Source organism: Musca autumnalis, unplaced genomic scaffold (genome assembly GCF_047663935.1).
Source record: "Musca autumnalis isolate F117 unplaced genomic scaffold, ASM4766393v1 scaffold_5, whole genome shotgun sequence".
NCBI classification, from domain to species: Eukaryota; Metazoa; Arthropoda; class Insecta; order Diptera; family Muscidae; genus Musca; species Musca autumnalis.
The window spans coordinates 106,026,273-106,041,825 of NW_027412088.1; the positions used below are offsets into that span (position 1 = coordinate 106,026,273).

Sequence of the window (15,553 nt, forward strand, 5' to 3'; positions counted from 1 at the left end):
TTCTACCCAGTTAGAATCCGAAATACGAAGTTACAGCCGCTTTAGTAGAAAAATATGAGAAATACAGCTACGAAATTACATCAACATCGGTCGGGAGGAACCGTTATATGTGGATATAAATATGTCTACACTTTGATACCCTCAGCATTTATGCTAACGAGGGTATATACACTTTCATACGAGCAAAATGTGTCTCATCGAAATAATGGTTTTAGACCCCAAGTATGTTTGGACGAAATCCGTTTCAGACAATTTGGAGTCGATTTAGCACTGTCCGTCTGTCTGTCTAGCTGGAACGCACGATAACTCTCGAACGGATTAACCGATTTGGTCCAAAATTTGGCTTTCGTAATATTTTGTCCAAACTTAGTATAAGTTCGAAGATGAGCCATATCGGTCCACCCCTTCGGTTACCTCCCCCAAAAAAGTTCAACAATTTTCGGAAAAATTGTGCGCACGATAACCCTTGAAAGAAGAAGCCGATTTGGTCCATACTTTGCACATCGTGAAATATCTACCACACATAGATGAGGTTTCAATATGGACTCCATCGATCCACTCCTTCCGGTACCTCCTACACAAAATTTCGTATAAGTTCAGTTGAAGACCCGCACACGAATCGATTTGATTTTTGTTGTAATAACTTGTGTTCGTTGTCCCCCTTTTTCAGGGGCAAGTCCATACTTTCTGAGAAAGCCTTTGTAATATTTTGTCAAACATAATTTAGGTTTGAAAATGAGCCATATCGGTCCATTCCTTCAGTTACCTCCCCCACAAACGTTCAAAAATTTTCGGAGAAATTGTGCCCACGATAACTCTTGAAAAGAGTAACCGATTTGGTCCATACTTTGCACATAGTGAAATTTCCACCAGACATAATCGAGGTTCTAATATGGACTCCCACACAAAATTTCGGATAAGTTCAGTTTTTTCAGATTTTTATTATATCAACTTGTATTCGCTGCCCCCATTACGACTGTACAAGTTTTTGCAGGGTCAAGTTTCTGGGAAAATGGCCGAAAGCTGAAAAAGCCCTATAGCATTATGTATAGTGGCCGCAGCGCAGGATAACTATCGAACGGATCAGCTGATTCGATCCAAAATTTTGCCTCCGTAACATTTTGTCCAAACTTAGGGCTATATCGGTCTACCCATTCCGGTACCTCCATCAAAAGTCCAAAAAATCACAAAAATGGACTATCTTGAAATTATCTTCAAATTTAGTTTAACTTCGAAAACGACCCATATCGCTCTCCGATTTTTTAAGTTCTGTTTAGGGTCTGTTCAGAGATCCTTTGAAAATGTATAGCGATGCTTCTCCACGTGGTCCTGTTTACAGAGATAATATATTTTTCGTGGACATGTCCGTGCTTCCTGACATAGCGGTGAAAAAAACTAAGTTATACGGTGACCAACTGAAATGGCTGGAGGACGCGCTATCTATCGAAAAGATATTACTCCCAAAATAAGATCCACTTGCAAAATGGACTGTGTCTATCCATTCCTTCAAGTACCTACTCCGCAATACTTTTTAGTTTTAATCCAAATATATATTTCTGTCGGCGTGTTCATACATTCAAAAAGGGCCACCAAATCTGAAAACCCCTTAATACGAGTACATACATAATTATTGGGGAAAAGGATTTTGGTTGCGTAGCCGGTATTCGATTCGATATTGTCAATAGATGAAACTTCCAATTCACACAGGATGATGGTATATCTCTGTCGGCCAAGCCAACTGATACTTTCTTACTTGTTTTGATAACCTTTACAACCATTAGAAACCTTAAATTGCGAATAAGACATATTTTGGTAGGAAAATGTAGCTAAAGTTTTCTAAGTAGCTAAAATCGTGTGTAACCGAGATATGGGGGTAATACCAAAATGTGGACATAAAGCTCTAATTTTTCGTAAAGAAATTTCCTGATCCCTTCGAATCTTAAATAAAGAATTACAGATATTTTTGTTTGAAAAATAACCTAAAATCCTCAAATAAATTGCTAAAATCGGGTGTACCTCATTTATGAAGCTATGTTAAATCTTGCATCTATACCCGCAATTTTTTATCTGAAAGGGCAAATTTTAATATATTTCTTTTAAATATTACGTAGTCTTGCGGCAAATGGCAATCTACAAAACCCTGTTTTAATTATGCCATATTCATACCAGAGTCTGAATTACGTTGTTCGTTCACACAATCACGTACACGAATTAACCCGTTCACACGAGGCTCTACATAAATCTTAGCAACATAGCTCATATTTGTATTTTCATGGTAGAACAAATAAGGTAAAAGAAATACTACAACAAATACAACTCAACAAGAACCACATAGAAATTTGTTTTTGTTTGTAACGTTAGTGTCACCGGTATTTGTAAACAAAACAAGGAAATGTCTATAAACCATTGAAATTTAAAAAACTAATATTTTTCATAATTGATTGAATATTTTGAAAAACATGAATGAAAATTCGTTACATTTTCAATTTGAATGTTTCCGTATCATTCCACTAAATGCATACTTTCTTGCAGAAAGTAGAATTCTTGCAAAAATGTGCGGGGTCGCTAAAAATTCAATGGAAAGGGAGAAGCTGTTTCAATATTTTTGTTTTGAAATCAAAAGAGTATATGTTTAATAGAGCTTTATTTTTTTCAAATTTAACAAAATACCACACACATTAACAACTGTTGTACCGCCTCTATATGCGGTGTTATAGACTGCGGCACGTCGTTCGGACTTGGAGGAGGATACATGTCATCGATTTTTTCTGAATGGTATCTAAAATAGAATAAAAATATTCAAAATGTCGTACTGAATTTGAAACTTACATTACAGCCCAGTTCAGTCAGCTGGGTATTTCAGTTATCTAATATTGTTCTACCATGTATATAACATAAAAAAACACAAAGTTTTTTTTTAATTTCTATCGACTACTACTAATGCTACTTATATTTTTTTTAAGTTACATGTGGGGATAACCTCTTCAGATTGTATACATGTTCATATAGTGTTTGCAATTTTGATGGCCATATATTCTCTATCCACCTTGTTATATGTATTCCTTACTGCATTTGAATGCGCCCAACGACAAAAATCTAAAAATCCATGTCATCATGTTAAGAGTTTAAAGATGCAAATACCTTCTAAACATTCCAAGTTTTCCGAAACTAAACTTTGTTTTTCCATTTTTCGCGGTTCTTAAGGAGAAAAAGCCTTACAAACATGATTTTGAAGAAAAATATGTACATATTAAAAAATGAGAAAAAATAGTTATATTAAACGTGAGTTTCTTCACACCCTAACTTAAGTTTAATATTTTAGTAGATTGTGTAAGCTTCGTTTTTTACTTATAACCATTCCTCTAAATTTCAAGGGTCTCCACATATTTTAGTTATATTATTGCGCAAAATGAAAATATTTAACATAGATGTAAGGATTTCCTTAAAGTTTTAGTTACTTTCCAAGCATATGCAAGAATCGCCACTAGTACTAAATTAAAGCCAAGGGTCTGTAGATTTCAAAACTGTATAGACTTTTTGCGGACATTTGCGGTTTTGGCAGTTATGGCCAAACATTAAACTATTTTTTAGGTGTTGAATTTATATTTTTTTTTTTTTTTGAATATTTTTAAGTAATTTGATTATCCTTTATGACATTTATGTTCAATATAATGTGTTTTTTTACTATTAGTGATTTCTTTTATCATGACTGGAACGCAGTGAAAACTCGTGAAAAAAAATGAAATAAACAATAAATATTTTTTCTTCTTTGGGACACCCTAATGTTGCAACTTGCTTCACGCCAAAACGTAGAAACTTTCCCGGCATACGTTATTAGAGGTAATTCTGCAGAAAAAGGTGATTAAATCTTATAAAGTACCCTATTGCGGCTGTGGTCAAAAGTGGACCGATATCACATTTCTTTTTTAAGGTGTTTTTTTCACTCTGAGTTCATTATTAAAACACATTGGGTTTGAATATTTGCTTAACATCTGCCGAAATACTTCGAGATATAAATTATATGGGAGTATCAAATCATGGGCCAATACTGAAATTTTCATTGATCATTGTAAAATACTTCAATTCAGGATGATTCGTTACATGGGAACCACGCGTTGGACCTAGGACTACAATATTTTTGATAGTTTATTTTTAGGCCACTAGGATCCATTGATAAAAATTTCAGTTCGATATATTATATAGAAGTATTTTTGTCTCACCTTCCCATGTAAGTGCCACCACTGTGCGTTGGCCTATATCTAATTCACCCAGATTATATACATTTATTTGGATTTTTTGTATAACACCATGGGCCATCTATTATCTTAAATAGTTCGAAAAACTTTCTATAGGGGAAAGTGTAATTGAAACTCAAAATGTTTATGTGGGTGTTTGTGGTGTGGTTTAACTGCCGAAATTATTAATTTCCCTAAGCACTTTTTCTACTTTAAAAAACAAATAATCATACACCACAGTTCGATGTCGTTAATACTGGTATTTAATACAACACGAATAATTTATGAAATTTTACAAGTTTTAAAGTAAATTTTAAAATACTCTTACCCTTTATAAAGAAATTTTATTGAGTGCCATTTATAGAGTCAAATATTCCAGGATAACTTTATTAAACTCTTGTTTGAAAGTTTCTTTAAACTGACATTTTAACCCCTTGAAATCTTATCATGAAGCCTTAAGCTAAAATCTACATTCACACACAGATATACATATGTACATGTGTCTAAAGTCTTCATATACTCGTATAAGAATGTTGGGTGTCTATCCACGTGCTTCAAGATTTACGGAAATCATCTGTCAAAGAATTTGTAAGGGTTACAAAGAAGAATGTTTAAATTGCTTGTTGTTAATATGACAAAACCACATACCGTTTCCTAAATAATTCCCCTTAATGGTCACAGATTTTCAAATTCGAGCCTCACACACTTATTCATATTCGGTGGTTGCTGTCTGTGGGGAGAATCTTCGTACAAAGGATTCATGTAAATTAATGGCATAATGCTTGCGTAAAATTACCAAACTATAAATATTCCAAAGGACATGAAAATCAACAGTGTAAACCCCCCAGAAGAAATAGCGACACCATCCCCACCACTACCAGAAGGAATCGAAGTGCTCAGCATTCATTCATCTTTAGGGCAAAACAATAAGCAAAATTAAAGATGTTATTAGATTCTTTTATGAAGCGAATAATAACGGCAACAACAAACGCAATAGTGGTAGCAATGACAGTAACAGCAATGGCAATAATACGGAACAACGCTTTGAAGGAAATGTCTGACTCTTTGAATAATAGAAATATAAACTCATAAAATTGTTTACGGTTGCGAGATAAGACGAAGAAGGACCTTTAATAAAAGCAAAAACAACACCGGCAACTAGAATGACAACGAAAAATGACATCGCAGAAGAAAAACATCAAAGCTAAAGCCACCACCAAGAAGCCTCCAACCTCAGATGTCAAAATTAAATACTACTGAGTAGTTGGCCAGCAGTGCATAAATTCCACCGCACGCACACACACACATTTGTAGGACGTAGATTTACCTTGTCACAGACAAAAGTAGGTTGAGCTACCGTAACTTGCGGCAGATAAACGACAAGCAGAACGCACATTATTGGAATGTTCTTTTGTGGGTTAGCTGGGCGGATAGCGTAGAATGTAGATGTATATGCTTTATGAAAATCACAGAATATACATAAATATTCAAGTTTATTGAAGGTGGCTTTAATGATACCACCTTCGTCTGTTTTTCCCACGTCCGTTGAGTTTCAAAGAAACTTATTCACTAAACGAACGATGGATGCCATGCGAAGATGATTGCCGTCGTCCCTTTTATGAAATAATAGATTCCGGCACGTAGCGTAACTTTTCCAGGGCACAACCATTAACTGAAAAATACTCAACTAACACACAACAACTTGTTTGTCCCTTTTGCAAGTTGTTGAGATTTTATACCTTTGTTGTTGTTGTTTCTTTTTTTGCATTGTAAATCTAAAAACGCAGAAACATTTACGAACATTTATGAACGTTTATGATGTGTAAAGGTCATTTCATCTTAAATTCATGAAATAAATGTTGTCGAATGATTTATTGAAAAAAACAAAACAAAAAATAATAAAGAAGTGAAGAAAAATTTATTCCAGTTCTTTTACAGGCAGGTAACTGGCATAACTGAGAATTTCGGTTTACTTTTAGAAACTTGGCTTATTTTTGCAATAATAGAAAGTGTTTTTTTTTTTAGCTAGAAAGTTCATAAAATTGAAATGTCTCTAACATTAAACAAACTTTTATTGCTGTAAACAATCATTTATTATTCAATAACACAAAAAGTTCTATAAAAGTTGGAAATTTTTGAAAGGTATAAATAAACGATGACACAACTTGCTTTGAACTATCAACTAAAGACGTGCTCTGAACTATAGAAACAAAAACTGTAAACAAATAATTTTAATTTTTTCCCCATATGAAATTTAAGCATTAAATTTAGGGAAAACTGTTGTATGCGGATTTTTAAGAGAAGATATTATAATAAAGTTATTCTACAAAGCATACCAATTTGCTTTTTTGTTTTCAATGTAGAATAAAAAACTATTTCCCACCAACATCCAAGGGAAAACTTCGCTCATATCAAGAATTGTAACCCGAGTATAAATATACTTCAAAGGAGGTTCCATCCTCTTTATCACCGAATCCGGACAGCATGCCTAGAGACACCACTTGAAGATAAGTTATACACGGCTGATATGAATAGGCGTTTTATGCCGTCGCAGATAACAGCTGATGTCGTATATCCAAACATTTAGCGTTTACCATTGTAGCACACTAGCACCAAATGCACAATGTAGAAAAATAATAATTACCCATATAAATAATATTATGAAAAAAATGAGGAAAAGCCATGTGGGACGGAGCCAAACATACAACGTGTTTTCTAAATATGCGACCAACTGCGACGCCGGGACCCCCTAAGCCCCATTTAACGGTACCAAAGATTTTATGTTATTTATTATTTAATTTAGATCTATTTTTTATTTAGATCTGATTTTTTTAGTAAATGCTTAAAATAAGTAAAAATGCTTTAGCCAAAAAATATTCAAGAAGATCTAGAAGAAGGTGCCTACAATTTTGGATGATGATCTGATATTATTTAGCGGGTGAAATAAATCATTACTTTTGTATGAAAAATAAAAAATATGTTTGGTCTATATTTTATTTCCTTAAAGGCATATACCAAAGTAGCCTACATATGGAAAAATACCAATGACCTAATATACATATGTATAATGGGTTTTGTGTAGAGAACCACATTTTCGCATTCCCAGTTTTTGCATTATTGCAAATTACATGGTGCTCTAGCGTATGAATTGTCCAATTGGATTTGTATGTATGCAAACATTGCAGCATGGGTCGATTTGCCACCTTTTTACAAAACGATCCCCCAGCCTCTACAAGTGGTGTCTTAGGACACGCCGTTCGTATTCGGCGATAAACATTAGGTAATCGCGGTTCACTCATTGATATGAGAGAAGTCTCCATTGTCCCTTCTGGGATATTTGTGAAACAATTCTTATATTATTATTTAAGCTTGGTATGATATCGTGCCAGAATCCACAGTTATTTCTTACAATAAGTTTATTTGTCAATATATACCCTCAGCCTATGTGAATTAAAACACTTTTCAGAATTTTGTGGACCTTTTTGGACATTTGAACTTGCCGACAAAAATGTGGATTAGGATTAAAGTTTAAAAGTGTTGCGGATGAGGTACTTAAATAAATGAGCCGACATAGTCCATTGTGGAAGTGGATCTTATTTTGAGAGTCATATCTTTTTGATATATATTGGGCTCTCACTACTCATGCCAGGAAGCATGGACTTGTCCATGGAAAACATAACATGGCTGTAAACAGGACCAGAACGAACATCATCGGTATACATTTCCAAAGGATCTTCGAACAGACCCTAAACTGCACTTACCCACAAATGTTGAACTTTTGTGGGAGATGGTGCCCTAAGGAGAAGATCAATATCGGCCATTTTAGAAATTAACTAAATTTTGACAAAATATTAGGAGACCCAAAGTTTGGACCAAATTGGTTACCCCGTTCAAGAGATAACATTTTAGTGAAATTGTTTAAATATTGGGGGGAAGTACTTGAATTTGTTGCCCATCTTCGAACTGAAACTAAGTTTGGACAAAATATGACGAAGGCCACATTTTGGACCAAATCGGCAGATCAGTTCGAGAGTTTTCGTGCTCTCCAGCGACTGAAAAGAAAATTTACAGTCGTAATTGACCCAGCGAATGCAAGTTGCTTCAACATAAATCAAAGTGAATCGAGAGCAGGTCTTCAAGTGAACTTATCTGAAATTTTATGTGGGAGGTACCCGAAGGAGTGGACAAATATAGCCCATATTCAAACCTTAACTATGTATATCTGGTAGATATATTAGGATGTTTTAAGTATGGACCAATTCGGCCACTTCCTTCAAGAGTTACCGTCTGAACAAATTTTCCGAACATTTTTGAACTTTTGTGGGGGAGGTACCTGAAGGAGTGGACCGATATGGCTTATCATCAAATTTAAACTATGGACAAAATATTACTAAGGCCAAAGTTTGGACCGAATCGGTTCATCCGTTCTTGAGTTATCTTGCGCTCCAACCACAATACACGGTGTCATAGGATGTTTTTGCACCTTTCAGGCTATTTTCTCAGGAAGTAAGGACTTCCTCCAGATGAAACTTGTACCGTCGTATAGGTTGCCGTGAATACAAGTTGCTACAACAAATATCAAAGCGATTCGAGAGCATGTCCTAACCCGAACTTTTCCACGATTTACCAAGTATGGACCAACTCGGTTACTCCCTTCAAGAGTTATCGTGCGCACAAATTTTCCGAACATTTTCGAACTTTTGTGGGAGAGATACGGGAAGGAGTGGACCGATATGGCTCATCTTCGAACTTAAACTAAGTTCAGGCAAAATATTACGAAAGCCAAATTTTGGACCAAATCGGTTAATTCGTTCGAGAGTTATCGTGCGTTCCAGCTAGGCAGACGGACGGACAGTGCTAAATCGACTCCAAATTGTCTGAAACGGATTTCGTCCAAACATACTTGGGGTCTAAAACCATTATTTCGATGAGGCACATTTTGTCCGTATGAAAGTGTATATACCCTCGTTAGCTTAAATGCTGAGGGTATGAAATGGTTATTTCACAAACAATTAAATTTCGAATAAATCTTTAATAGGGTGGGGCGATTTGTGTGGAAGGAAAAAAACCTTAATGAGCCCTTCGGGTTTCTGATTCCTGGGATTGAACTGAGCAAAAAAGTCCACTGGACCATATATCTACCGTGAAAATCGAGCCTCCCGATTTTGACTTTAAGTTTTTTATTGACGTTTTTTGGATATTTTGGCATATAACAGCCAAACCATTGAGATTTTCAATCCAACACAAAGACAAACATTGTAGCCAAGACAGCAGTTGAAAACTCTCTAATACATCGCAAAAGCATTAGAACGCTCCTTCAGGCAGTTTTGGCCTTAAGAATGTGCAAACTTTTCGGAAAATGTCGATAAATGACATTGTGCTACAAAATTTGACCCGAAAAATATTCAAGTGTTCTGATGCAAAATTATATCGTGTTGGGATCCATGGACAACGACAATGCCTTTATTTCGTTTGGGTCACTTCGTTTTATTTTTTTATAACGGTAAAATTAGTGAAAATCTGGGTTTCTTAAATTTTCAAATTTAAACGGGCTTATCTTATTTTTTCCACAACGGATTTCTGTTGATCCTTCTTCCTTTTAAAGGGGTGTCTTGTGAATAAGCTATTATTGTTTTAAATCGGTTAACAAATGGCTAAGTTATAGTGGTTTATGTCTGAAAAACCCCACAAAAAAACTATAAAGGAATTTCTCATAATTTTCAAAAATATAATGTTTTTTCGTTTTGTTCAATATTTATTTTGAAAATTATGAGAAATTCCTTTATAGGTTTTTTGTGGGGGTTTTCAGACATAACGTCGGTGTCATGCTTAAGTGTTCCATACGCCATTTTTGACATTTTGAGATAAAGGTACCTTACAAGGTTTTAAACAATGCTCTTTCAGATTTTTTGGTCGGTTTTTCTCTATCTCTTATAGTTTCTGAGATATTCAGATGGCAATATGTTCCATATCCGCTTTGTGACCCAAAAAATCTTGTGGTTTTGTTCCATATCCATAAAGCCTGGCGTATGGAACAAAACAACCTTGAACTTATTAGTTCCATATCCATGTCGTTTGGCGTATGGAACAAAAAAATACAAAAACGAATTGTTCCGCACCAAAAATGACGGCGTTTGGAACAAACAATTGCATATTTTTGCCAAGTTACGGAAAAGTGTGGCGTATGGAACAAATTGTTTTAAAGGACTTGGTTTAAAAACTGAAGAATAATAGTTTCTAAATCCAAATATGTTTGAATATTGTATTGTTATATGAAAACAAGAATTTATCAATCGTTTAAACAAAAAAATCCATAGTTTAAAGACAAAATTTTGATGTAAGTCGACAAAAATATACGCAAAAACGTCCATTCGACTTGAATCTAACCAACTACAAAAATGGTATTATAAGAAAATCGCGTTTAAATGTTTTATGTTACCTTAGAAATTCAAACTATCAATCCGTTTTGTCCGATCGAAATTTTTACCACAAAAAAATTGTGATAAGTGGGGGAAATCCCTTAAATAAATGTTTTAAGAAACCTATAATAATGGTCCTTATTGTATTTATATGAGAAAAATAAATGTTTCATTTAAAGTCCTGTTTTTTAAACTCCACAGTAGCACTTCATATAAGAGAGGTGGAACACGATTGATAAAAAGTGTTTTGGTTGAAATGTGACAAAACGTGTTCCATGTGATACAAATTGTCAAAAACATGAAAAAAAGATTCCATGGAACAATTCAGCAACTTTTTGCAATTATAAAAAATTGCCATAACTTTTAGACTATCACAGATATCTGACTAAAATAAACTACTGATATATTCTATGAGTTTAGTTCAGTAGAACTGAGCTCTTAAAGTGTTGGATTATTGCACCATTTTTATCCTGTATGGCCTTAAACATTAACTTGAGTTTTTCTCGAATCAGGCAAATGGCGTATGGAACACTTAAGCATGACACCGACGATAAACCACTATAACTTAGCCATTTGTTAACCGATTTAAAACAATAATAGCTTATTCACAAGACACCCCTTTAAAAGGAAGAAGGATCAAAAGAAATCCGTTGTGGAAAAATAAGATATGCCCGTTTAAATTTGAAAATAAAAGAAACCCAGATTTTCACTACGTTTACCGTAATAAAAAATAAAACGAAGTGACCCAAACGAAATAAAGGCATTGTCGTTGTCCATGGATCCCAACACGAAATAATTTTGCATCAGAACGCTTGAATATTTTTCGGGTCAAATTTTGTAGCACAATGTCATTTATCGACATTTTCCGAAAAGTTTGCACCTTCTCAAGACCAAAACTGCCTGAAAAAGCGTTCCAATGCTTTTGCGACATATTAGAGAGGTCTTAACTGCTGTCTTGGCTACAATTTTTGTCTTTGTGTTGGCTCGAAAATCTCAATGGTTTGGCTGTTATATGCCAAGATATCAAAAAAACGTAGATAAATAACTTAAAGTCAAAATCGGGAGGCACGATTTTCATCGTAGACATATGGTCCAGTAGACTTTTTTGCTCAGTTCAACCCCAGGAATCAGAAACGCGAAGGGCCCATTAAGGTTTTCAAATCGCCCCGCCCTAATCTTTAACCTTAAAAATTCATATTTTGGGTTATACCACTCTTTAAGTAAATGAGCGATATAAACGAACCCTAATTCTAGGACAGGTGTAATTTTTACGGACTACTGGCAGAAATTATTGGAGAATATCAAAGGCTCAATTCGGTTTCTTTGAAACTGTGATATGAACAATTAAACAAGTAAAAAACGTTAAGTTCGGCAGGTCCGAATTTTTTATACCCCCCACCATAAAATAGTCTTAAATAAAATGGAATAATTAGTTTCCTTTCACAATTCTAGGTGGAAACATTTTTTGACCATGGATACCCCAAATGCCTAAATTATATAATCTAATCTAAAAAATGTGTTCAGCCAGGTGAAAGGTACCGCGTATGGGGCTATATCAAATTAAAATTATAGGAAGGTACCCGAAGAAGTGATGTGGCTGATCTTCGAACTTATACTAAGTTTGGTCAAAATATTACGCAGGACAGATTTTGGACCGAATCGGAAGATCCGTTCTTGAGTTATCGTGGGCTCCAGTCTCTACATATGGTGCCATTAGGGTTTTTTACATTTTCGGGCCATTTTTTCAGTAAGTATGTACTTGCCCCTGAAAAATCTTGTATCGACGTAATGAGGGGAAGTGTATACAAGTGGCTGCACTAAAAATCAAAACTATTTAAGAGCAGTTCTTAAACTGAACTTATCAGAAATTTCGTGTAGGAGGTACCCGAAAGAGTGGACCGAATATGGACTATTCGACCTTTATCTATAATTCGCAGAAATATTACGATGTTCAAAGTATGCATCAATTCGGTTATTCCCTTCAAAATGTATCGTTCGGGGGGTGGTACCTGAAGAAATGGACCGATTTGGCTCATCTTCGAATTCAAATTAAGTTTGGAAAATTATAACGAGGGTCATATTTTGGACCGAATATGCTGATCCGTTCAGTAGTTATCACGCCTTCCGGCCAATCCACATGGTACCTTATGGATTGTTTACAACTTGTGGGGCATTTTCTCAGGAAGTATGCATTTGCCCCTGAAAAATCTTGTATCGTCGTAATGCGGGCATCGAATACAAGTGCCTGCAATAAAAATCAAAGCGATTCGAGAGCAGGTCTTAAACTGAACTTATGGGAAAATTTGTGTGGGAGGTACCCGAAGAAGTGGACCGATTGAGTTCTTATTGGAACCTCATTTATGTCTGGTAGAAATTTCACGATGTGCAAAGTATGGACCAATTTGGTTACTCCCTTTGAGATTTTCCGAACATTTTCAGTAATTTGATTCTTTTGGGTAATTTTGGGTAATAGATCCTTTGGGATCATATCACTAATACAAATTAAATGCCTTTCCTTTAAAATCTCAATACTCAATGTGTACTATATTTCGTTTCATTAAATAATTAATTTTATAAATTACTCATATCATTCATTTCCAATCTATCGATGTACTCTAACAAAACCCCCTTTGCCACTATCATTGGTTTCTTGTTAAGTTTTGCAAAGCATTGCGGTAGGGTTTGATTGATTATCTTTGGTAAAGTTTTCCCCCAACTGAACTCATTCCCTCAAGTAGTAAAGGGAAATTGTGGAAATTTAATGCGTACTATGTGTCTGTGTTTAAGTTGCGTGTATTGCATGTTGTTGTAGCACCAGCAGCAACATTCATAGATATTCATGGCGGTTTCAACATCTGTGCACATCCGCATCATCTTTAGCAAATAAAAAAACACAAACACACCTCATCATGGTCGTTAATGATGAGCTTTAAAACTATTCGCAGGATAACACGCTCACACCATGCGAAACAAAACAAAAACAAGAAAACTCAAAATCATTGTTTATTTTTTTTTTTAACAAACCAATGAAATGCTTTGAAGATTTTAATCAAAGTTAGAATGTAAGACACAATTCCGTTTTAAACAAGTATACCTTCCGGCAATGGCCCCTTGACAATGGCTGTTAAACGGATGTTTGCCACTAGGCATCGATGTTAGTAGCACAGGAAACTTTTTTACAATACACAGTAGCGATGCTGCCGTCGAAAGGAAATGAGTGCTGAGCAACAATTGAATGTCTAACAACACTTGAAAATTTCAGTTGAGATTTTTCTTTTTTTGATTTAATTTGTATCACAATTTAAAATTCACCTTTTTTATTATTGATGTTGTTTAGATTTGAGGACTTTTCCCCAATTTATAAATTATTTAATATTTCAAGATTACAAATTTTAACAATTAAAAAATTTTAATTTTTTTTCTTTGAACATTTTCATCGACATTTTTTTCCTTTCGAAAATTATTTTAAAAAAATTAATTTTTTTCAAAATCGTATTTTATTTGCATATCCAACACGTTTTGCTAGGCATTATCACATCACTCAAAATCGCATGTGTTTCCCAATATGAATCCGGAGTATTTCAGAATCGCACGTCTAAATACGCGTAGTCCATTCGGCAAACTGATGATAAACTCTAAATGTTTATCACAAATAACTGAACTCCTTGCCAGGCATTTTGGCGAACCGACTGCCTGACATAGCCGCACACAACACAACAATCGACTGTGATTCTTGGTATTCCCTTTTGTTGTTCATGTTCCTTCGCTGTATGCTTTGGCTTTACAATTCGTGTTTTTCACGGGACAAAAGGTTGTGTTGCGGCAATTGGGAGGTGGTGGCCAGGACGAGGGCTTTGCAAGCTGTGTTTTTATCTGAACCCTTCGTTGTGTTGTGTTTTACATTTTCGAAAAACTTCACTGAGAGTAGAAAATGAACAACGACAACAACATCAACAGGGCCATCGTTTCCAACGTCATCATTGCCTTGCCAGCTTCCTGAAAACGAAAATCTCCCTTCTTGTATAGCAAACAATTCTTTGACTCTCTGGGGAATTGAGTGGCTTGCTTGTTAATGTTGTGTATTCCCATTAGTTAAACGAAAAACTTTCAACAGACCTTGCAAGCTTTTTCCCTAAAAAAAGCTTTCAGTCTTTTTTCGAACATTTTCTCTTAACTTAACGAAAGTGAAAATTCTCTTTAATTCGTGGTAAAGAGAAAATTCAATGCTTATTTTTGTTATTTTCTAGGAAATCTCTACAAACCGGCACACTTGTTGTTGCCCTCAAAATTTCGTTGTATTTTGTTGTTGGCTTAGATAACTTTTTCGATATAATAATTTATCTAAACACACATGTACTTTTTCTTTACTTGTTCTATATGGTGAAATGTGGTGAATTTTTTAATGACCGTTTTATTTGAATTGAAAGTGAATTTTTTAATTGTTGGCCCCAAGTCCGGACGGAAAATGAGGGGGAAATATTGCGGAAAACTACTATGAAAAGTCAGATGACTACTCCGTAATTTTCTTTTTCTTATTTTTTTTGTTTGTTTGGTTTATAATAAGACACTATTTTGAGAGTTCAAATTAAGACAACAGAAATACATACTCGTATGTTAGGCAATTGCAAATATTGGAGAAACTAAACTGTGAATAGACCTCTCAACCGGGATGGAAGGTAGCACTCCATTCACTAACTACTCCAGAACACTGAAAGCAAAACCAAAAAAGTTGTTGAAATTAAAAAAAACCCTAAACGAAATAAAAACATGTAAGAGAAGGCTATAGTCGGACGGGGCCGACCATTTGATACCCTACACGACATGCTATTGGCAATATGTTCCACGGAATTTATCTTATTGATATAACTAATTGCATCATTTATTACTGATATAATTTGC

General features: G+C 34.8%; 1 protein-coding gene across 2 annotated transcripts in view; it reads right to left on the reverse strand.

The window, feature by feature from the left end:
* The window catches only part of 5-HT1A (5-hydroxytryptamine (serotonin) receptor 1A), an 891,027-nt gene extending 876,749 nt beyond the window's left edge, over window positions 1–14,278 (reverse strand). The window contains exon 1 of one of the 2 annotated variants that reach the window (XM_073988641.1): window positions 13,967–14,278. The gene's annotated coding sequence lies outside the window, so the exon portion shown is untranslated. Of the gene's footprint in view, window positions 1–13,748 lie in introns of both variants that reach the window. The other variant, XM_073988640.1, reaches the window with a different exon arrangement.
* Window positions 14,279–15,553: the final 1,275 nt, after the last annotated feature.